Source organism: Pseudophryne corroboree, chromosome 6 (genome assembly GCF_028390025.1).
Source record: "Pseudophryne corroboree isolate aPseCor3 chromosome 6, aPseCor3.hap2, whole genome shotgun sequence".
NCBI classification, from domain to species: domain Eukaryota; kingdom Metazoa; phylum Chordata; class Amphibia; order Anura; family Myobatrachidae; genus Pseudophryne; species Pseudophryne corroboree.
This window is the reverse complement of record NC_086449.1, coordinates 690,960,769-690,986,608: the sequence shown is the minus strand read 5'-3', so window position 1 is coordinate 690,986,608 and position 25,840 is coordinate 690,960,769.

Here is a 25,840-nt window from a genome sequence, read left to right as displayed (position 1 = left end):
TATGTGCAGGGTAAATACTGACAGCTTTATTTTTACACTGCAAATTAGATTGCAGATTGAACACACCCCACCCAAATCTAACTCTCTCTGCACATGTTATATCTGCCTCCCCTGCAGTGCACATGGTTTTGCCCAATTGCTAACAAAAATCCTGCTGCGATCAACTTGGAATTACCCCCATAGTCCATATCTCAAAAAAATGTAGTCAAAATCTGTGCTATTTGGGCTCCAGGGAGTTCAAGGGAAATCGCAAGTGAAAATCGGCCATAGCAAGGATCCCACCGTGTGTACACACCCTAAGAGGTCAATTCAATTTAATGCGGATTGAATAGCGCCGCGAGGGAGCTTCTGGAGCTATTCAATTCAGCGTGATGCTAAGTAGGAGAATGCCTGTATTCCCGGACTAAATAAGGTGTTTAGTCACAAGAACGGGCATTCTCCGACTAAACTGCCTCGCCGTGGTGCTGTTTCCATGGCGTTAAGTCACAAAACAGCATTGTGAGCCTAGTTTTGTTGGATTTCTGCTCGCACCCCTGGAAGGCTGCAAGAAGAAATCCTCTAGACAGGGACAACATCACTCTGAATTGAATAGCTCCGGGAGTTCCCTCCCAGCGCTATTCAATCCGCGTTGAACTGAATTGACCCCTAAGAAGCAGAGAGACAAGTGAAGGAGATGGACTGAGAGAGAGGAGAAGCCTTCAGGAAATGGACTGAGATATTTAGTGAGTGTGCAGAGGATTAAATGTCACCCCAGTTTTAATTTCTTAACTACTCCTGATACAGCATAATACTTTCTAAACTTTTAATGTGTTAGGTGCAGCTAATTTGACATGCTCTGCCTTTTGTTGGTGTAACTCCGCCTACATTACATTTTGAAGTAATCCCGCCCACTTTGCTATTGGCTCCGCCTAAAGTTGGCTTGGTGCCGCCCACATGAGGCCGCTTCTAGAAATTTTTCCAGGGCCACTTTTGTTTCCCAATCCGCCCCTGTGTATCTGGCACAGTTGGGCAATGTGTATCTGGCACTGTGGGACAATGTATATTTGGCACTGTGGGGCAATGTATATCTGGCACTGTGGGGTAACGTGTATCTGGCACTATTGGGGTCATATGTGTATCTGCCCCTCCCCCCTTGTGTATCACACCCCCATTTTCATTGTCCACACCCCATGTGGCATGTGGCCACACCCATTTTCTGGGCGCGCGCACACAGTACCTGTAAGACATTTTTTCTACTTGCACCACTGGCTGGCAGGGAGTGAGACATGGAGACAGGGGGTGTCAATGAGCAGTTTAAATATTATATTAAATGTAGTTTAATAAGGAGAATCAAAGATAGCTTTGCAGGAAGCACTTAGGCTAGTACAGTGCCAAGCATGGCTGTTGTACAAAACAGATGACATCAGTGGCGGATTTAGGGGGGGGGCACCAAGGCACGTGCCCCCCCTGTCATTTTTAGTGCAGACTGACATGCGGACGAGTGTCCGCATGTCAGTCTGCGGTCTCGTTTCGTCCCCTGCTGTTAGGAGGGACACGGAGGGCACAGTGCGCGCCTCTCCTGTGTCCCTCCTGTGTCTCCGGCGGCCGCTGGTCTCATAAAGGAAGTGCCGTTCGTGAGCACTTCCTTTATTACAGTGACCCGCGGCCGCCGGAGACCCAGGAGGGACACAGGGAGGCGTGCACTGTGCCCTCCGTGTCCCTCCTAACAGCAGGGGAGCGGGGGGAGCAGCGGCGGCGGCGGAGGAAGGGGGGGGACGGGGGACGCACTGGGGGGGAATATCTGGCACTGGGGGCATATTTGCAGGGAGGGGGGGGGGGGGCGAATATCTGGCACTGGGGACATATATGGCACTGGGGGGAATATCTGGCACTGGGGGCATATCTGGCACTGGGGGGGGATATCTGGCACTGGGGGCATATGTGGCACTGGGGGGGGGGATATCTGGCACTGGGGGGGAATAACTGGCAGGGAAGGGATATCTGGCACTGGGGCATTGTCTGGCACTGGGGGCATATGTGGCACTGGGGGGGGATATCTGGCACTGGGGCATATGTGGCAATGGGGGCATATATAGCACTGGGGGCATATGTGGCACTGTCGGGGAATATCTGGCACTGGGGGTATATGTGTACCTGGCACATGGGGGGGCTATATTTGGCACTGGGGGCATGTGAGTACCTGGCACCGTGGGGGAATATCTGGCACTGGGGACATATGTGGCACTGGGAGCACAGCCCTAGCAACAAGGACTACCTCCTAGCAACGAGCATGACACCCAGTGCATGAAACCCCTGGCAACGAGCATGACACCCAGTGCATGAAACCCCTGGCAACGAGCATGACACCCAGTGCATGAAACCCCTGGCAACGAGCATGACACCCAGTGCATGAAACCCCTGGCAACGAGCATGACACCCTGAGCATGAAAACCCCTGGCACCGTGCATGGAACCAAGAGCATGAAACCCCTGGCAACGAGCATGACACCCAGTGCATGAAACCCCTGACAACGAGCAGGTATTTGAAAAGTAATTAGAAGCCTTACTGTAGGACTTAATGTGTAATGGGCATTACGGTGTGTGGCATAATGTATCACGGACATTGCGGTGTGTGTCATAATGTGTCGCAGGCATTACGGTGTATGGTATACTCTATCGCTGGCATTGTGATATGTGGTATAATGTCTCAGGGTCATTGCAGTGTGTGGCATAATGTATCACGGACATTGCGGTGTGTGTCATAATGTGTCAGGCATTACGGTGTGTGGTATACTATATCACGGGCATTGTGGTATGTGGTATAATGTCTCAGGGTTATTACAGTGTGGCATAATATATAACGGGCATTGCGGTGTGTGGCATAGGGTATAACGGGCATTGCGGTATGTGTCACAGGCATTACGGTGTATGGTATACTATATCACGGGCATTGTGGTATAATGTCTCAAGGTCATTGCAGTGTGTGGCATAATGTGTCCCAGACATTGTATGTGCTATAATGTATCAGGGGCAGTGCAGTGTGTAGCATAATGTATAACGGGCATTGCGATTCCTGTCATAATGTGTCACAGGCATTACGGTGTGTGGCATAATGTGTCTGGGGCATTACAGTGTGTGCATATTGTGTCATGTGCATTATTGTGTGTGGAATAATGTCTAAGGGCCATTGCAGTATGTGGAATAATGTATACTGGGCATTACTATAAGGAGGAAAAATGACAAATAATGTAAGGGGCATGAATCAGGATTATTTTTCTTTTCTGTGGTGGCCAACGTCTGGGCGTGCAGGTTGCAAAACTGGGGTATAAGGTAGTCTTTTCCTGCAATACCACGCCCATTCCAACGAAGCCACGCCCATTCCAACGAAGCCACGTCCCTTATGGTGCCCCCCCTGTAATTTTTTTCTGGATCCGCCCCTGGATGACATTGCTGCATTACTTGGGTCTGAAATGAACCAATCAGGAACTGTCACAGAAGAGTAGGTAACAACAAGAGCTGTGCTTATTTTAGTGTATTTACATTACAATAAACAATGTAAAACAGTAAAACAATCACCATCCATTCTCTACCAGCAGCTTCAAGCAGCATTATTAGCTGTACCATTCAGGGGTTACTCACCTCTCATTAGAATGGTGATTAATGTAGTGTACGAGGACTGTATCATGTGAGTTCTGCTTCTGCTACCAAACTTCTTAGTACTTTGCAATGGAAGCAGGACAGAACGGATGGCGTGCTGACAGTTGAGACTCATACAGTTCCTCACACGCCATTCTACAATGCTGTTGCTGCATCCTCCTCCTGGGAACATGCAGACTGGCTGAGAGGGGGCGGAGCTTGTTTCCTGACTGCTAGTCTCTGCTCTGCTGCTTTGTGTCACGGGCGGCCTGGGAACTCTCATGGCAGGGAGAGGCTGCTACTGTGTCCCGGGAAGGGGGTGCGCGGCGCCCAGCAGCCAGACACCTGGCAGCGATGGAAACAAGGTGCTGACTGCCCCTCACACCAGTGGCGGAACTAGCAAGCTACAAAATGCTTTGCCCCCCCCCCCCCCCCCCCCCCTCATCCCATCCAAGTCCACCCCCTCACCCCTGGAGAGGATCTGGTGAGGGGGGACCTGCTCAGGGCCAGAGAAATGTATACCTAGCAACAGTGCCGTAACTACTAACTAGACATTTTAGCACCGTGTGCAAGAAACAGCATCGGAGCCCCACCCCTGCATTCAAAACAGGGGCAGTGCGCGCCGTAGGCTCGCGCAAAAATACATATGGGTGTGGCTTCATGGGGAAGGGGTGTGGCCACAAAATAATACCAATTCATAAAACGGTGCACAGTAGTCTCCATTATTCAAATTACGTCGCACAGTAGCACCACTACACCAGGTAGAGACCCTTTTACACCTTACGGCGGACAGATTCCCCTTTTTACACATTACAGCAGACAGCATCCCCCTTTTTACACATAACGGCAGACAGCGTCCCCCTTTTTACACATAACGGCAGACAGCGTCCCCTTTTTACACATAACGGCAGACAGTGTCCCCTTTTTACACATAACGGCAGACAGCGTTCCCTTTTTACACATTACGGCAGACAGCGTCCCTCTTTTTACACATTACGGCAGACAGCATTACTGGGAGGAGGCCGGGATGTACCGGCAGGCTCAGCATGGCCACGCCTCCTCCTAGTAATGCATCTGAGCATTGGCTAGGACAGGAGGACACGGAGCAGCATGCTGCGGTGCCGGAGTTTTGAATCAGATTCTCCGCTGTGATCTGGGGGGTAAGTGCTCCCCGCGTGGGCTGGGGTGGATAATCGTGGGGGAAGCGCCAAAATGTATTTTTATATATGACCCTCCCCAGCCACAACACGCACCCCCTGCAAATAATCGATCGTATATTGAGGTGTCATGAAATAACCAACGTTTCAGGGCCCATGTGACAAGCTCTAGGACAAATAGGCAGATTTGAGCATAATGAACATCTGTGCACATGTGCGTATTCTGGGTGTATAACTGAACTATACCATAATGCACAGACCTATTTTACCACCCCACCCCCCTCCCCACACACACACATACAAAAGTTAGCAACCACAGTGTACACTGCTGCTTTGATGGATTAATTCACCTGCTTTTATGGCTCTTATTGGCAGGGCTAGGAAGCCCGTTGAATCTTCTCTCCAGCACTAGGGATCCTGCCTGGAATGATGACATCCCCTCCCCACAGGCCCACGAATCGCGGGTAAAATGCCGCAAGTGGGCGGAGCCTAATGTCACGAGTGGACGGAGCTACGATCGTGACCCGCGATCAGAAAAAAATCTTTTAAGTTAATCGGAGGAAGGGGGGGGGGGTTTCTGGGTATGTGTGCGCCAGTAAGAGGGACAGCAGCAGCAGCAGCGCCTCAACCTATAACACTGCGCTGCTGCGGCTCCCTCCTCCACCTCCCTCCTCCTCCTTTTCCCTCATGTCCGCTGCGCTCCTCTCTTCTCTGGGTGGCTGTGTGCTGTGGGCAGCGGTTGCCCACAGCACACAGCGGCATATAATGAGTCATTACATGCTTTGGGCCCCTGGACAGTGGCGGGCCCCAGTGCAACGCACTGGTTGCACTGGCAGTAGTTCCGCCTCTGCCTCACACACTACTCCAGCACTGGCTTCGATGTCACCTTGATCGCTCCCGGCTGCTGCTCATACTCCACACTGCGTTCTGCTACAGAACGTAAATACACACACAGAGCTGCAGCGTGACTCACTAGGTGCAGGTGGAGCGGCGGGTCCTAGGCCCCTGTGACAGCCTGGGCCCCATAGCAGCCGCATCCCCTGCACCTATGGTAGCTACGCCACTGCCTATAGGTATATTTTCTCTGTCAGAGAATGATTGTGCCCAACTATATGAAGTCTGTTTATAAATACATTGGAGTAAATGAAATAAAAAGGGTTTGCATTACAATTGAGCTTACAGTATGCTGATGTGTAAAGCATGGGGTAAAATTATCCACTTTAAAAATACTTTTTACACTTTTCTTTGAAACATGAACAAATTAAATTATCACAGCGTGGGGGGGTTGTTATGTTCACTAAGGAAACCAGGTAAATTGCTTGCAGTTTGCATAAAGTGAAAGTCTCTAATCATCTCCTGTGTAGTGGAAACATTTCTAGTGCTTCATTTTATTTCTGAACCTTATGTGATCACATCAACTGTAGCAATTATTCCATGTATGTTATACTGTATGTTCAAAGTTTAGTAACATTTATGTGGTAAAGCTTGGAAGACAACCAGTGGTGAAAATCATGTGTAATTAATGTTTCCCAATAGACGTGAAAGGCGATGAATACACCTACAAGTTTTTATAGCTTAACGGCTTGCTTTCATTGCCATCCATGTTTGTCAAGGAGACTGTGGCAGAATTACTCACATAGCAGACAGGCCTATCGAAATGTTGTTTTTAGTATTATATTTTTAAACACATGAGCCATTATAACGTGGAATTACTTTTGACTCAAACTAAAGAAAAATGCATCTTCATTGCAGATTTTACTGCAAGTCCTGAAGACGGCATTGATCCACAGACATAATATGGTGCTTATGTAATAAGTTCTAAGAATACGGAACCCGCGTGATTTTGGCAAGTTCACTGCTAGATTTAAAGCTGCAATCAGTTATAAGGCAAAACCAGATGGTATCCGTTTGATAGACAGTGTCTAGTTAGACAGTCAATAGATAGACACCATATGTTAGACAGACATTAGGTCGACAGGGTCAAAGGTCGTCATGAAAAAGGTAGACAGTACAAAAGGTCGACATGGTCAAAAGGTCGACATGAAAATGGTCAACATAAAAAAGATAGACAAATGTTTTTTTTTTATGTAACATGTTTTTGGATTATTTCATACTTTCTCTATCCATGTCGGCATAGAGTTGGTTATAAAACTTGTGGCGAGCGCAGCGAGCCACCGTGCCCGAAGCGTGGCGAGCGAAGCCTTTCTACAATTGGGGGTCCCAGATGACAAAACTATCCACACAAACCACAAAAATGCAGAAAACATGGTGTCTACATTTTCATGTCAACCATTTTCATGTCGACCTTTTGACCCTGTCGACCTTTTTCATGACGACCTTTTGACCCTGTCGATCTAATTTCTGTCTTTAACATATGGTGTCTATCTATTGACTGTCTAGCACTATCTAACTTTCATACCGACACCATTAATCATGATCTTAGACAGATCAAAGAGCAGGCAAGAGAAAGCCACCTTTGACGTAGGAAATCCTATTAACTCTAATGCTATTCTGAAAGTTGTCATTGAAGTCACTGAGATAAGGCTAAGCTGCACATTCAACTTGTACTAAAAGCAGAAAAGGCAAAATTTTAAACACCAATCAGTTATAAATCTGGTTGGTTCCGGTATGAAAGTTAGATAGTGTCTAGTTAGTGCATTAGAGTTAATAGGATTTCCTACGTCAAAGGTGGCTTTCTCCTGCCTGCTCTTTGATCTGTCTAAGATCATGATTAATGCCTTTTATTTTTAAAGCACCACATCAGGGCTTAAAGTGGTCCTCACCTTCTACTTCCCCCCATCCCCCTTGGAGCCAGGGCCAGTGATAGTATTTTCAGGACCCCCCTCCAAACTAAAAATGAGCGCCCTACTTCTCATACTTAATAAAAGGACATTGGTGGTCATTCCGAGTTGTTCGCTCGTTGCTGTTTTTCGCAACGGATCAATTAGGTGGAAAATGTGCATGGTACGCAGCGTGCATGCGTTCCGTAATTTAACACAAAACTTTGGAGATTTGCACAAGCTCGAGCAACGTTTTTTCATCGCTCGAGTGATCGTAGTGTGATTGACAGCAAGTGGGTATTTCTGGGCGGAAACTGGCCGTTTTCAGGGAATGTGCTAAAAAACGCAGGCGTGCCAGGTAAAAACGCAGGAGTGGCTGGAGAAGTGGGGCAAGTGGCTGGCCAAACGCAGGGCGAGTTTGTGACGTCAAACCAGGAACTAAACGGACTGAGGTGATCGCAATCTAGGAGTAGGTCTGGAGCTACTCAGAAACTGCAAGGAATTATTTAGTAGCAGTTCTGCTAATCTTTCGTTCGCTATTCTGCTAAACTAAGATACACTCCCAGAGGGCGGCGGCCTAGCGATTGCAATGCTGCTAAGAGCAGCTAGCGAGCGAACAACCCGGAATGAGGGCCTTTGATCTCACAAAGAAGCAGCATGGTCACATAATAGTATCCCCTGATTTATATTACACCACATAGTAATGCCCCTTATTCAGGTTACATTACTCAGTAGTGCCCTTTATTCATATGCACTACACAATGGTTCCCTCTAGGCATGTTATGCCACACAGTAGTGCCCCTTAGATAAATGTCCACACTAGTGCCCCTTATACACAATTCCCACAGTAGTACTGCCCCTTACACATAATGCCCACAGTTGTCACCTTACATATAATGACCACAGTAGTGCCACTTTTACACACAATGCCCACAATAGTAATGACCCTTACACACAATGCCCACAATAGTAATGCCTTACACACGATGCCCACAATAGAAGTGCCCCTTACACATAATGACCACAATAGTGCCGCTTATTGACATAATTCCCACAGCGTGCCCCTTATTCACATCTCTGCCTCTGCCACTCCAGCAGCTCACTGCCTGTGTCCCTCTAGTAGCTCCATGCCCTGTATCCCTGCAGCAGCTTTCCCACCTCTCTTGTCCCCCCAGCCCCCTCTTATCTTGTCTTCAAGATGCACAGAGCCTGCTCCTCTTCATGGCTCATCTTCACTTCAGCAGCGGTGACAGCATGACATCACATATGCCGTGCCGAAAAATAATCCACTGGGACCTGAGGAGCGGATGAATGCTGTACAACAGACACAGCATGTGTGAGTACCAGGAGGGGTGGGCTGTAAATGGAAGAGGACTATGGAGCCACCAGGACCTGAGGAAGGGGGAAGTGGCTGCATCTCATCAGTAACACTAGCCCTGCCTGCATCATCTATTAATGTAGGTGATGGGGCTGTTTTTTTCTGTTGGATTTACTGTGCAGGGAAATTGAGGTGGTGGAATTAGTTCCCCCTACCATTACAGGTGGTGGAACTCAGTTCCACCTCGTCCCCCCCCCCCCCCCCCCCCCACTTTAACTCCTGCACCACATAACTTCTGCAGTGCCATACATTGAATATAGAGGTATGGAGAAACTGACATGTCAATGGTACAGTAAATGTTGGTTACCATATCTTTGGAGGGGTTGGGTATGTAATGCCAGCGGTTGGAATCCCAGAGGACCGCATACCAACACCAAAAAGCCGGCCTGGGGGGGCGAGCACAACAAAGCCCCTTACAGGCTCGTGGTTTGCTGCGCTCGCCACAGGTTCCATTCCCACTCTATGGGTGTGGTGGACACCCACGAGTGTGAACAGACCCTGTTAGCTGACATTCCGGCTCTCGCCATTGTCAGCGGTCGGGATTCCGGCGTCGGTATCCTGACCACCGGGATCCTGACTGCCAGCAAATCAACTACATCCCCTTTGCAGCAACAAAGAGTAATAAATGGACAAACTAGGCAGGCTAGGACTGGGAAACTCACTGTACAGTATCTTGGAAGGCAAGTGGAGGTGACTTCTAGGAAGAGAGAAGTCAGTTCAGCACTGTACCCAGTGAAGAGCAAGCACACAGCATCAGAGGAAGATGTTGGGGGTCATTCTGACCCAATCGCTCGCTGCAGTTTATCGCAGCGATTGGGTCAGATCGGCGCCTGCGCCGGCGCATGTTGGACGCTCAAAGGGCATTGTACTGTAGCGAATGCCTCTGCCTGATTGACAGGCAGAGGCGATCGCTGGGCAGGATGGGGCTGGACGGCGGCGTTAAGCCGCTGTTTAGGGGGCGCGGTCTGGCCAACGCAGATGTGGCGGACCATTGGGGGTGGGCCGCGGCGGCTGCGTGATGTTACACACAGACGCTGCGACCCGGGGCAGCGAAGAGGTTCTCCCGGCCAGCCGCAGGAGCTGCGCTGGCCGGGAGTAACTCCTGAAATGCAAAAGCATCGCCGCTGTGCGATGCTTTTGCACTTCTGCAGGGGGCCGTCACTGACATGTAGGGCGGACTAGCCCTGTGCTGGGCGTCCCCCCGCATGTCTGAGTACCTGATCGTAGCTGTGCTAAATTTAGCACAGCTACGATAAACTCGGAATGACCCCCGTTATGTCATCTCATCTCATTACAGAAAGCAGTCTTTGTAAGATGTCCATACCCAGCGGTAGAATAAATTAGGGGTGCTTGCAACGGTAGTCCTGGACCTCACAGTTCAAAACATTTCACCTGTAACTTCAGTGTTTCAAATATGACCTGGGGATGAGGGATTTTCAGTACATAAGGACCTGGGATGTTATTGCTATTCATTTATTTTGTAACTCTACTGTTGCAAGCGGGGTCGGAGAGATTGGGGGGGGGGGGGGGGTGCTAATTCTTGTTGGAGGGACCCAGGACTGTGGTCACCAGTGCAATGATTCTTTTACTTTTGAAGGGGCATGGTCACATCTCCCTGGATCTGACCACTTGCCCTCAGTACCTGGGCCTGTGGCCGTTCTTGGTGGTTCTGGTTGTAAGAGGAAATGTCATATAGTTGTCCCTAGTTTACTTTCTTGGCTATGTAAGTTGCATGCAAGTGTTGGCCTTGAAAAGGAGCTTTGTGTGAACCGTGTCTTATAGGTCCTACACACTGGGCGATATCACTCAAAGATATGAACGATCTCGTTCATTAATGAATGAGATACCGTTCATATCTTTGAGTGTGGAGGCACCAGCGATGAACGATGCGCGGCCCCGCTCGGCGGCGGATCGATCAATGTGTAGGGCCCTTTAGCTACACCCATATAAACAGGTATCATCTGATATAAACAGGTCTCATGTGGGTTGTAGCAGATGTAATGAGTAGCAGATGCCACATGATTCCTATTATTCTTCATCTCAGGCAGACACAATAATGAGAGCACATTTAATTTTGGGTTTATTACAATAATCATTGTAAGAAAGCTCCACTATTGTATTTATACCACTTTCCAGTATTGTCTTACCAAGGAGGGAGCCAAAATAACCTACCTTGCAGATGGAAGTGCAGATTATTATATCAGCATATTGGACTGTGGGGGTAATTCAGACCTTATCGCTCGCTAGCGTTTTTTGCAGTGCTGCGATCAGGTCAGAACTGCACATACATATGCACCGCAATGCGCAGGCGCGTCGCACGGGTACATAGCAGATCTTTGCTGTGCAATGGGTTTTACGAAGAATCCATTCGCACAGTCAATCGCAAGGTGATTGACAGGAAGAGGGTGTTTGTGGGTGTCAACTGACCTTTTTCTGGGAGTGGTTGGAAAAATGCAGGCGTGCCCAAGAGTTTGCAGGGCGGGTGTCTGATGTCAATTCCGGCCCCGGACAGGCTGAAGTGATCGCAGCGGCTGAGTAAGTTCTGGGCAACTCAGAAACTACACAAAGTTTTTTTGTACCGCTCGGCTGCACATGCGATCGCACACTTGCAAAGCTAAAATACACTCCCCTATAGGCGGCGACTATCTGATCACTGGACTGCAAAAAACTGCTAGCGAGCGATCAGGTCTGAAAAACCCCCCGTGTCCATTATGTTATCATATCTGGAAACTATTTTGCCCCATACCAGAGTGCAGAAAATAGAGCTATAGTTTTTCTTGGAAGAGAAACCCAATCTCCATAATTTTCACTTGACATTTAGCAAATATCTTATCTCCGTTTAAGAAGAGGTTATGCACTGAGAAATTACCTCTGTGGAGACAGGGATATTAGTCAATTGAAAAGCCTAGCTTTGTGTCACTTGCTAACCCCATATAGGATGGCACAGTGCCTTAAAAATACATAGGAACATAGAATTTGCCAGCAGATTAGAACTACTTGGCCCATCTAGTCTAGCACATGTACATACACATACTTACACACTAGGGTTAATTTTTGTTGGAAGCCAATTACCCTACCAGTATATACGTAGTTGGATTGTGGGAGGAAACCGATGTACCTGGAGGAAACCCACTCAAGCACAGAGAGAATACACAAACTCCACACAGTGCTGTGAGGCAGTAATGCTAACCATTACACCATCCACACTGCCCATCTATGGCAAGTGGGGTGACATGGTGTGAGGATTAATAATTCTACATGGGTGGGGGATAATGCTACAGCAGAATCCATAAGGGAGATGGGAAAATGCTATATCTTTTCTTTATTACTGTAAGTGCAAACATTTTCGCATATCGTCATCAGCCTTTACTAGATTACTTCCAGGTCAAATCTCTATGAGCACTGGCAACTTCCACATAGGAACATGGTTCTTGCTGGTGTTCCCCTTGGAATTATTGAGGCAGGCACACCTTCATTCTACATTACTGAGGTATGCAGTAGAGATGAGCGGGTTCGGTTTCTCTGAATCCGAACCCGCACGAACTTCATGTTTTTTTTCACGGGTCCGAGCGACTCGGATCTTCCCGCCTTGCTCGGTTAACCCGAGCGCGCCCGAACGTCATCGTGACGCTGTCGGATTCTCGCGAGACTCGGATTCTATATAAGGAGCCGCGCGTCGCCGCCATTTTCACACGTGCATTGAGATTGATAGGGAGAGGACGTGGCTGGCGTCCTCTCCATTTAGATTAGGAGAGAGAGAGAGAGATTGACCTGAGGCTGATACTGTAGAAGAGAGTGCAGAGTTTAGTGACTGACCACAGTGACCACCAACAGTGCAGTTGTTTTATTTAATATATCCGTTCTCTGCCTGAACAAAAACGGTACACACAGTGACTCAGTCACATACCATATCTGTGTGCACTGCTCAGCCCAGTGTGCTGCATGCCTGCATCATCTATGTATATATTATATATCTGACTGTGCTCAGCTCACACAGCTTATAATTGTGGGGGAGACTGGGGAGCACTGCAGTGCCAGTTATAGGTTATAGCAGGAGCCAGGAGTACAAGACAGTCACATACCATATCTGTGTGCACTGCTCAGCCCAGTGTGCTGCATCATCTATGTATATATTATATATCTGACTGTGCTCAGCTCACACAGCTTATAATTGTGGGGGAGACTGGGGAGCACTGCAGTGCCAGTTATAGGTTATAGCAGGAGCCAGGAGTACATATTATATTAAAATTAAACAGTGCACACTTTTGCTGCAGGAGTGCCACTGCCAGTGTGACTGACCAGTGACCTGACCACACTGACCACCAGTATAGTTAGTAGTATACTATATTGTGATTGCCTGAAAAAGTTAAACACTCGTCGTGTGACTTCACTTGTGTGGTGTTTTTTTTTTTATTCTATAAAAAACTCATTCTGCTGACAGACAGTGTCCAGCAGGTCCGTCATTATATAATATATATACCTGTCCGGCTGCAGTAGTGATATATATATATTTTTTATATCATTATTTATCATCCAGTCGCAGCAGACACAGTACGGTAGTTCACGGCTGTAGCTACCTCTGTGTCGGCACTCGGCAGTCCATCCATAATTGTATACCACCTACCCGTGGTTTTTCTTTCTTTCTTCTTTATACATACATACTACTACATCTCTTTATCAACCAGTCTATATTAGCAGCAGACACAGTACAGTACGGTAGTTCACGGCTGTGGCTACCTCTGTGTCGGCACTCGGCATTCCGTCCATAATTGTATACCACCTAACCGTGGTTTTTTTTTCTTTCTTCTTTATACATACATACTACGACATCTCTTTATCAACCAGTCTATATTAGCAGCAGACACAGTACAGTACGGTAGTTCACGGCTGTGGCTACCTCTGTGTCGGCACTCGGCAGTCCGTCCATAATTGTATACCACCTAACCGTGGTTTTTTTTTCTTTCTTCTTCATACATACATACTACGACATCTCTTTATCAACCAGTCTATATTAGCAGCAGACACAGTACAGTACGGTAGTTCACGGCTGTGGCTACCTCTGTGTCGGCACTCGGCAGTCCGTCCATAATTGTATACCACCTAACCGTGGTTTTTTTTTCTTTCTTCTTTATACATACATACTACGACATCTCTTTATCAACCAGTCTATATTAGCAGCAGACACAGTACAGTACGGTAGTTCACGGCTGTGGCTACCTCTGTGTCGGCACTCGGCAGTCCGTCCATAATTGTATACCACCTAACCGTGGTTTTTTTTCTTTCTTCTTCATACATACATACTACGACATCTCTTTATCAACCAGTCTATATTAGCAGCAGACACAGTACAGTACGGTAGTTCACGGCTGTGGCTACCTCTGTGTCGGCACTCGGCAGTCCGTCCATAATTGTATACCACCTACCCGTGGTTTTTTTTTTCTTTCTTCTTTATACATACATACTACTACATCTCTTTATCAACCAGTCTATATTAGCAGCAGACACAGTACAGTACGGTAGTTCACGGCTGTGGCTACCTCTGTGTCGGCACTCGGCAGTCCGTCCATAATTGTATACCACCTAACCGTGGTTTTTTTTCTTTCTTCTTCATACATACATACTACGACATCTCTTTATCAACCAGTCTATATTAGCAGCAGACACAGTACGGTAGTTCACGGCTGTAGCTACCTCTGTGTCGGCACTCGGCAGTCCGTCCATAATTGTATACTAGTATCCATCCATCTCCATTGTTTACCTGAGGTGCCTTTTAGTTGTGCCTATTAAAATATGGAGAACAAAAATGTTGAGGTTCCAAAATTAGGGAAAGATCAAGATCCACTTCCACCTCGTGCTGAAGCTGCTGCCACTAGTCATGGCCGAGACGATGAAATGCCAGCAACGTCGTCTGCCAAGGCCGATGCCCAATGTCATAGTACAGAGCATGTCAAATCCAAAACACCAAATATCAGTAAAAAAAGGACTCCAAAACCTAAAATAAAATTGTCGGAGGAGAAGCGTAAACTTGCCAATATGCCATTTACCACACGGAGTGGCAAGGAACGGCTGAGGCCCTGGCCTATGTTCATGGCTAGTGGTTCAGCTTCACATGAGGATGGAGGCACTCAGCCTCTCGCTAGAAAAATGAAAAGACTCAAGCTGGCAAAAGCAGTAGCACCGCAAAGAACTGTGCGTTCTTCGAAATCCCAAATCCACAAGGAGAGTCCAATTGTGTCGGTTGCGATGCCTGACCTTCCCAACACTGGACGTGAAGAGCATGCGCCTTCCACCATTTGCACGCCCCCTGCAAGTGCTGGAAGGAGCACCCGCAGTCCAGTTCCTGATAGTCAGATTGAAGATGTCAGTGTTGAAGTACACCAGGATGAGGAGGATATGGGTGTTGCTGGCGCTGGGGAGGAAATTGACCAGGAGGATTCTGATGGTGAGGTGGTTTGTTTAAGTCAGGCACCCGGGGAGACACCTGTTGTCCGTGGGAGGAATATGGCCGTTGACATGCCTGGTGAAAATACCAAAAAAATCAGCTCTTCGGTGTGGAACTATTTCAACAGAAATGCGGACAACAGGTGTCAAGCCGTGTGTTCCCTTTGTCAAGCTGTAATAAGTAGGGGTAAGGACGTTAACCACCTCGGAACATCCTCCCTTATACGTCACCTGCAGCGCATTCATAATAAGTCAGTGACAAGTTCAAAAACTTTGGGTGACAGCGGAAGCAGTCCACTGACCAGTAAATCCCTTCCTCTTGTAACCAAGCTCACGCAAACCACCCCACCAACTCCCTCAGTGTCAATTTCCTCCTTCCCCAGGAATGCCAATAGTCCTGCAGGCAATGTCACTGGCAATTCTGACGAGTCCTCTCCTGCCTGGGATTCCTCCGATGCATCCTTGCGTGTAACGCCTACTGCTGCTGGCGCTGCTGTTGTTGCTGCTGAGAGTCGATGGTCATCCCAGAGGGGAAGTCATACTCGTAAGCCCACTTTTACTACTTCCACCAAGCAATTGACTGTCCAACAGTCCTTTGCGAGGAAGATGAAATATCACAGCAGTCATCCTACTGCAAAGCGGATAACTGAGGCCTTGGCATCCTGGGTGGTGAGAACCGTGGTTCCGGTATCCATCATTACTGCAGAGCCAACTAGAGACTTGTTGGAGGTACTGTGTCCCCGGTACCAAATACTATCTAGGTTCCATTTCTCTTGGCAGGCGATACCGAAAATTTACACAGACCTCAGAAAAAGAGTCACCAGTGTCCTAAAAAATGCAGCTGTACCCAATGTCCACTTAACCACGGACATGTGGACAAGTGGAGCAGGGCAGGGTCAGGACTATATGACTGTGACAGCCCACTGGGTAGATGTATGGACTCCCGCCGCAAGAACAGCAGCGGCGGCACCAGTAGCAGCATCTCGCAAACGCCAACTCTTTCCTAGGCAGGCTACGCTTTGTATCACCGGTTTCCAGAATACGCACACAGCTGAAAACCTCTTACGGCAACTGAGGAAGATCATCGCGGAATGGCTTACCCCAATTGGACTCTCCTGTGGATTTGTGGCATCGGACAACGCCAGCAATATTGTGTGTGCATTAAATATGGGCAAATTCCAGCACGTCCCATGTTTTGCACATACCTTGAATTTGGTGGTGCAGAATTATTTAAAAAACGACAGGGGCGTGCAAGAGATGCTGTCGGTGGCCAGAAAAATTGCGGGACACTTTCGGCGTACAGGCACCACGTACAGAAGACTGGAGCACCACCAAAAACTACTGAACCTGCCCTGCCATCATCTGAAGCAAGAAGTGGTAACGAGGTGGAATTCAACCCTCTATATGCTTCAGAGGTTGGAGGAGCAGCAAAAGGCCATTCAAGCCTATACAATTGAGCACGATATAGGAGGTGGAATGCACCTGTCTCAAGCGCAGTGGAGAATGATTTCAACGTTGTGCAAGGTTCTGATGCCCTTTGAACTTGCCACACGTGAAGTCAGTTCAGACACTGCCAGCCTGAGTCAGGTCATTCCCCTCATCAGGCTTTTGCAGAAGAAGCTGGAGACATTGAAGGAGGAGCTAACACGGAGCGATTCCGCTAGGCATGTGGGACTTGTGGATGGAGCCCTTAATTCGCTTAACAAGGATTCACGGGTGGTCAATCTGTTGAAATCAGAGCACTACATTTTGGCCACCGTGCTCGATCCTAGATTTAAAGCCTACCTTGGATCTCTCTTTCCGGCAGACACAAGTCTGCTGGGGTTGAAAATTGTCAAGTCAAGCGGAACGCGACCTGTCAACATCTCCTCCTTCACATTCTCCCGCAACTGGGGGTGCGAGGAAAAGGCTCAGAATTCCGAGCCCACCCGCTGGCGGTGATGCAGGGCAGTCTGGAGCGACTGCTGATGCTGACATCTGGTCCGGACTGAAGGACCTGACAACGATTACGGACATGTCGTCTACTGTCACTGCATATGATTCTCTCACCATTGAAAGAATGGTGGAGGATTATATGAGTGACCGCATCCAAGTAGGCACGTCACACAGTCCATACTTATACTGGCAGGAAAAAGAGGCAATTTGGAGGCCATTGCACAAACTGGCTTTATTCTACCTAAGTTGCCCTCCCACAAGTGTGTACTCCGAAAGAGTGTTTAGTGCCGCCGCTCACCTTGTCAGCAATCGGCGTACGAGGTTACATCCAGAAAATGTGGAGAAGATGATGTTCATTAAAATGAATTATAATCAATTCCTCCGCGGAGACATTGACCAGCAGCAATTGCCTCCACAAAGTACACAGGGAGCTGAGATGGTGGATTCCAGTGGGGACGAATTGACAATCTGTGAGGAGGGGGATGTACACGGTGATATATCGGAGGGTGATGATGAGGTGGACATCTTGCCTCTGTAGAGCCAGTTTGTGCAAGGAGAGATTAATTGCTTCTTTTTTGGGGGGGGGGGGTCCAAACCAACCCGTCATATCAGTCACAGTCGTGTGGCAGACCCTGTCACTGAAATGATGGGTTGGTTAAAGTGTGCATGTCCTGTTTTGTTTATACAACATAAGGGTGGGTGGGAGGGCCCAAGGACAATTCCATCTTGCACCTCTTTTTTCTTTTATTTTTCTTTGCGTCATGTGCTGTTTGGGGAGGGTTTTTTGGAAGGGACATCCTGCGTGACACTGCAGTGCCACTCCTAAATGGGCCCGGTGTTTGTGTCGGCCACTAGGGTCGCTAATCTTACTCACACAGTCAGCTACCTCATTGCGCCTCTTTTTTTCTTTGCGTCATGTGCTGATTGGGGAGGGTTTTTTGGAAGGGACATCCTGCGTGACACTGCAGTGCCACTCCTAGATGGGCCAGGTGTTTGTGTCGGCCACTAGTGTCGCTTAGCTTAGTCATCAAGCGACCTTGGTGCAAATTTTAGGACTAAAAATAATATTGTGAGGTGTGAGGTATTCAGAATAGACTGAAAATGAGTGGAAATTATGGTTTTTGAGGTTAATAATAATATGGGATCAAAATGACCCCCAAATTCTATGATTTAAGCTGTTTTTTAGTGTTTTTTTAAAAAAACACCCGAATCCAAAACACACCCGAATCCGACAAAAAAAATTCGGTGAGGTTTTGCCAAAACGCGGTCGAACCCAAAACACGGCCGCGGAACCGAACCCAAAACCAAAACACAAAACCCGAAAAATTTCAGGCGCTCATCTCTAGTATGCAGCAATACATAATTTATGTTACACTAATAACGAGTAGATCCTTGTACTCAGTATCTTCTGTCACCCTGTGTCATTCTGCCTTCAGTAGAAGATTTCATTACCCTGATCATTTATATCAAACTTATATCAGTGGCGGCTGTTTCCTCTGCACACATTGCATGGGGGAGGCCTACTAAAACATATAAACAACATACCATTAATGTTATCATGTAATATGTGTGATGGCTGCCTGACCCCGGGGATCAGCAGTGCTGTGTGTTTCTCAGCCATGGCAGCACTCCGCGTCAGTCATCCTTCCTGTATAAGCCCTCCTCCAGACTCCCATTGGCTAGAGAACTGAAGCGGATACCTACATCCTGAATGCAGCCACGGCTGGGAAAGACAGCGCTGCTGATCCCCAGGAACAGACCGCCATCACGCATATTCCATGTAACATTAAAGGTATGTTTATATATTTTAACCGCCCCCATCCAATCCATGTGTGATCTTCTCTACAGCACAGGAGCAGCAGCCACCACTTGTTATTAGCATACATATTATTTTCTCTTTATTCATATATGCTTTTTCTATCTCCACTCTCTAGCTTCTGTGTAAGCTGTGTCTATTTGTATTTTAGTAAACCTTCTGTTCTCCTCTTGCTCCATCTCTCCTAACAGAATCTTCAAATGAAGGTAGAAAAAGAAGCTTGCATATACAGGATTCCTTTTTATGCACGGAACGTAATTAATTCAGTGATGCTCCTTTGCTGTGTTGCATTCCTTCGCACACTGGGAGTGTTTATCAGCAACGTGTAGTAATCACATTCCATTTATTTATTCTTGCATCAGACAAGCACTTACACCGTACAAAAATGACAGTAAATATGTATGTGATTACAGAAACGCACTACTTTCTACAGACATTACTTATCATAATTGTATGCTATACTGGAGGGATAAACCACAAATTTGTACTTTGTGTGTAATTAAGCACCTAAGTACTCAGTCATTAACAGTTGTGGGGAGAATGTGAGTTTCTGGTGGTAAAGCTGTTCCTGCTTTGTGACATGTTCCTATATTTTGTCTGTGTTTACAGTTATTTACTGATTAGTGCTAGAAAATTGGTTGAAGGTGAATGATTTGTTGAACATGTCAGTCCATGCATCTGCGGTAATGTACAGTATGTGAAGTGATGCACACATGCACAAGATTTCATTTTGCATGGCCAGACATTATTGTGACTTATCTGATTTTCTCACTGGAGGTACATACAGAAAAGACGATCGTTTACACAAAGTAGGTATAATCAGAGGTCTTTTTGGAGAAAAAAAAAGCAATAATTGAAATAACAGCGTTGGTCCAAATGTGATAGTAGACAGTACCATGAAGGGCTATCTATCATTTTGCAGAATTCTGTCATTGTTCAAAATTGTACCTGTACATAGCATGCATATTATTTGCTCATCTGAATCATGTCCTGGTATCTGCCCTTTCAAAAATATGATAAAACATTCCAAATCATTGCGATATGTGGTGATAAGAACGGCTCCCTTTCGGGACTGGACAGGAAATGTGAATAAATACAGTAGGCCTCTAAAACAATAAAACATTTATTTAGCAGCATCATATAAGGCATGCACTGTGCCAGCAGCGGAACTAGCGGGGGTGGAGCCAGACCATTGGACCGAGGCCCGCTGCAGTGAAGGTGCCCACAGCCAGTGGCATTACAATGAGTAACACTGACTCATTGCCACTGCCAGCCACTGCACCACCCACTGCTTGTCTCCTCCCAGTATTGCTGATCGGCTGAACACAGAGAACAACACTGCTGTTCTGCACTCTGGGCCTGACCAGAGGGGGAGGAGGGGCCACTCTCCCTTCTCCTCTCACTCCTCCCTTTTCCCCTTCCTATGTGGGACTGAGGATGTGTTTGGGATCAAGGGATCTGACAACACGGTCTGTCCACGCACCAAATGTCTGTGGGAAGAGAGGAGCTGGATGAGCAGAGCCTCTCAGCAATTTCCATTCACAGCAGCCACCTGTTATCCAGAGGAAGAGACTAAAGAATGATGCCCGACCCAACATATTTCCTCTCTCCTCCCCTCATCTCTCCCCAGTTGTCTGGCACTTCCTACCTCTGTCTGCCAGTGACTGCCTGCCTGCAGCTGTGTGTGCCACCATTGCTCGGAATCTGTGCCAAGAGTGGATGAGCCACCCTCCGCCTGCTGCAGCTCTACCATGGGCCCAGTAGAATTAAATATGTCACCTTTGCCTTTCCCTGATTCTTCCTATAACCCTCTCCGTCACCCTCTTCCTCTCCCCGTCACCCTCATTTGCTCTCCGTCACCCTCTTCCTCTGCTTGTCTTCCTCAACCTGTCCCCCTCTGCCTCTCCCTATCACCCTCTTCCTCTCCCCATAATCCACTCCCTGTCACCGTCTTATTCTTCTCATTCTCCTCTCCCTGTCACCGTCTTATTCTTCTCATTCTCCTCTCCCTGTCATCTTCTCCCTGTCACCCTCTTCATCTCCCTGTCCCCCTCTGCCTCTCCCTGTCACCCTCTTCCTCTCCCTATAATCCACTCCCTGTCACCGTCTTATTCTTCTCATTCTCCTCTCCCTGTCACCGTCTTATTCTTCTCATTATCATCTCCCTGTCATCCTCTTCCTGTCACCGTCCGCCTCTCCCTGTTATCCTCTCCCTGTCACCCTCTTCCTCTCCCTATAATCCACTCCCTGTCACCGTCTTATTCTTCTCATTCTCCTCTCCCTGTCACCGTCTTATTCTTCTCATTATCCTCTCCCTGTCACCCTCTTCATCTCCCTGTCATCCTCTTCCTGTCCCCCTCTGCCTCTCCCTGTCACCCTCTTCCTCTCCCTATAATCCACTCCCTGTCACCGTCTTATTCTTCTCATTCTCCTCTCCCTGTCACCGTCTTATTCTTCTCATTATCCTCTCCCTGTCACCCTCTTCATCTCCCTGTCATCCTCTTCCTGTCCCCCTCTGCCTCTCCCTGTCACCCTCTTCCTCTCCCTATAATCCACTCCCTGTCACCGTCTTATTCTTCTCATTCTCCTCTCCCTGTCACCGTCTTATTCTTCTCATTATCCTCTCCCTGTCACCCTCTTCATCTCCCTGTCATCCTCTTCCTGTCCCCCTCTGCCTCTCCCTGTCACCCTCTTCATTTCCCTGTCATCCTCTTCCTGTCACCGTCCGCCTCTCCCTGTCATCCTCTCCCTGTCACCCTCTGCCTCTCCCTGTCACCCTCTACCTTTCTCTGTTAGCCACTGCCTTTGGCATATTATGAACTTGGGGTAGGGCGGAGGGGGATCCAAAGCATATTTTTGCACCTGGACCCACCGCTCACAAGTTCCACCACTGTACTGTGCAGATGATGTTTAAGGAAAATCCTGCATTGTTCACCTATGGCATATATGTACATTTTATTCACTCATACCTCCCAAAGTTTGTGAGCGTGAAGATCATGAATTCACTTGCGCCAAAAGGGGGAGGGACCTGGCTGTAAGGGAAGTGGCCTCATGGTACACCCCCCATTTCCATCTCTCTGGGGGCATGCCCAGCACCCCATAAGATGCTGAGCTTTGCTCAGGCTCTCCCCGCACTGTGAGAGTGCTTCCCCAAATTTTTCCTGGACAGTACCTGAAAAGTGAGGGGCATGTGTACTTGTAGCTGCAAAAGAAATATTTTAATGAACTATTAAACACTCACTTTTTAATGTCTTTAGCTATCTATCTATATAAATATATTTCTATGCACTATATACACATGCAAGCTTCGTGTGTTTGTAGTATTTACAATATTGTGATCATAGTAAATTTAATTAATAAAGTCAAATGTAGCTTTGTCAAGCAAAATTGATTGTGGCTATTAAGTTTTATTGTTAACTATGATATGTGTTTTATTATAAACAAGACGATATCATTTCTAACACCCCAGTGTTTGTATGACTCGGGAAATCAATACTCATTCTAGTTAAAAAGATAAATGGCACTAAAATGAAGACATATGGTTGGGAATTGAGTTAAACGCTGCAAAGGTCAATATCTATATGTTAAGCAGAATAAAAGAAAAGTGATACAATTACTATTAACTTTTTTTATCAAGATTAAGTGAAAGACAATGCTAAAGTATACATACACAAAAATCAATACTCGGGGTAAAAAAAATCTTAAACAATGTTAAATACAAGTAAAAGGAGATAAAACAATATAAATAAGAAAAACTAATAAGATACTGTATGACAGGTATCAAGTTTGCCTTCAGGTTGTAAGATTTACTGCAGAAATCCCTTTGAAAATAAAAGAGATATATACACTGCTCAAAAAAATAAAGGGAACACTAAAATAACACATCCTAGATCTGAATGAATGAAATATTCTTATTAAATACTTTGTTCTTTACATAGTTGAATGTGCTGACAACAAAATCACACAAAAATTATCAATGGAAATCAAATTTATTAACCCATGGAGGTCTGGATTTGGAGTCACACTCAAAATGAAAGTGGAAAAACACACTATAGGCTGATCCAACTTTGATGTAATGTCCTTAAAACAAGTCAAAATGAGGCTCAGTAGTGTGTGTGGCCTCCACGTGCCTGTATGACCTCCCTACAATGCCTGAGCATGCTTCTGATGAGGTGGCGGATGGTCTCCTGAGGGATCTCCTCCCAGACCTGGACTAAAGCATCCGCCAACTCCTGGACAGTCTGTGGTGCAACGTGGCGTTGGTGGATGGAGCGAGACATGATGTCCCAGATGTGCTCAATTGGATTCAGGTCTGGGGAACGGGCGGGCCAGTCCATAGCATCAATGCCTTCGTCTTGCAGGAACTGCTGACACACTCCAGCCACATGAGGTCTAGCATTGTCTTGCATTAGGAGGAACCCAGGGCCAACCACACCAGCATATGGTCTCACAAGGGGTCTGAAGATATCATCTCGGTACCTAATGGCAGTCAGGCTACCTCTGGCGAGCACATGGCGGGCTGTGCGGCCCCCCAAAGAAATGCCACCCCACACCATTACTGACCCACTGCCAAACCGGTCATGCTGGTGGATGTTGCAGGCAGCAGAACGTTCTCCTTGGCGTCTCCAGACTCTGTAACGTCGGTCACGTGTGCTCAGTGAGAACCTGCTTTCATCTGTGAAGAGCACAGGGCTCCAGTGGCGAATTAGCCAATCTTGGTGTTCTCCGGCAAATGCCAAACGTCCTGCACGGTGTTGGGCTGTAAGCACAACCCCCACCTGTGGACGTCGGGCCCTCATACCACCCTCATGGAGTCTGTTTCTGATCGTTTGGGTAGACACATGCACATTTGTGGCTTGCTGGAGGTCATTTTGCAGGGCTCTGCCAGTGCTCCTCCTGTTCCTCCTTGCACAAAGGCGGAGGTAGCGGTCCTGCTGCTGGGTTGTTGCCCTCCTACGGCCTCCTCCACGTCTCCTGATGTACTGGAAAAGTGATAAAGCAGTGATAGGTGGAAGATGATAACACACTAGCCAATGATTACACTTTTGAAAAATGACAGTTAGGAGCTAATTGGCTGGTGCGTTATCACCTTCCACTCATCACTTCTTTATAGAGATGAGCGGGTTCGATTCCCTGAGAACTGAACCCTACCGGACTTCACTACCCGTGGCCGGATCCAAGCCCGGCTCCGGTATTCCTCGGAAACCAGAATGAGGCAAAATGTCATCAACCCGCTGTCGGATTCTCGCAGGTTTTGGATTCCATATAAGGAACCGCATGGTGCCGCCGTTTTCACTCCAGTCCCGGCGAGTGTAACGAGAGGACGTGTATCTGTCCTCAGTATCTGTGCCGGAGGGAAAGTGGGGTGGCGATTCTAGTGCTGTCTTGTGCTGCTCAGTCCAGTGTAGTGTATTATGCTGCATCAGTCCAGTCACAGTGGTGGTGTCCTCTGCTGCCAGTGCTGCTGTATAAGTCCAGTCCAGTGGTGCTGTGTTGTGCTGCATCAGTCCAGTGGTGGTGTCTTGTGCTGCATCAGTCCAGTCACAGTGGTGTTGTCCTCTGCTGCCATATGTCCAGTGCTGCTGTGTAAGTCCAGTCCATTGCAGTGGTGCTGTGTTGTCCTGCATCAGTCCAGTGGTGATGTCCCTGTGCTGCTGTATAAGTCCAGTGGTACTGCCGTATAAATACAGTGATACTGCCGTATATGTCCAATGGTAATGCCGTATAAATACAGTGATACTGCCTTATATGTCCAGTGGTACTGCCATATAATTCCAGTGATACTGCCGTATATGTCCAGTGGTCCTGCCGTATAAATCCAGTGGTACTGCCATATAATTCCAGTGATATTGCTGTATAATTCCAGTGGTACTGCCGTATAATTTCAGTGGTACTGACGTATAATTCCAGTGATACTGCCGTATAAATCCAATCCAGTGGTACTGCCGTATAATTCCAGTGATACTGCCGTATAGTTCCAGTGATACTGCCATATTAATCCAATCCAGTAGTACTGCCGTATAATTCCAGTGATACTGCCATATAATTCCAGTGGTACTGCCGTATAAATCCAGTGATACTGCCGTATAAAGTCCAGTGATACCGCCATATAATTCCAGTGATAATGCCATATTAATCCAGTCCAGTGGTACTGCCTTATAAATCCAGCGGTACTGCTGTATAAGTCCAGTGGTACTGCCGTATAAATCCAGTGGTCCTGCCGTATAAATCCAGTGGAACTGCTGTATAATTCCAGTGGAACTGCCATATATGTTCAGTGGTACTGCCATATAATTCCATTGATACTGCCGTATATATCCAGTGGTACTGCCGCATATATCCAGTGGTACTGTCATATAAGTCCAGTGGTACTGCCGTATAATTCCAGTGGTACTGCCGTGAAAGTCCAATGGTAATGTCTTGTGCTGTATATTATTTATTAAATTTAAAGGGGTTATTCATATATAATCCAAATAATTTTTACTGGGTTTGCCCTGTGTGGTGTAGGGATACATTGTCCTGTGCCACATATTGTGTTATATAACTCCAGAAAAATAATGGAGAACAAAAATTTGGAGGATAAAATAGGGAAAGATCAAGAACCACTTCCTCGTAGTGCTGAAGCTGCTGCCACTAGTCATGACATAGATGATGAAATGCCATCAACGTTGTCTGCCAAGGCCGATGCCCAATGTGATAGTAGAGGGAATGTAAAATCC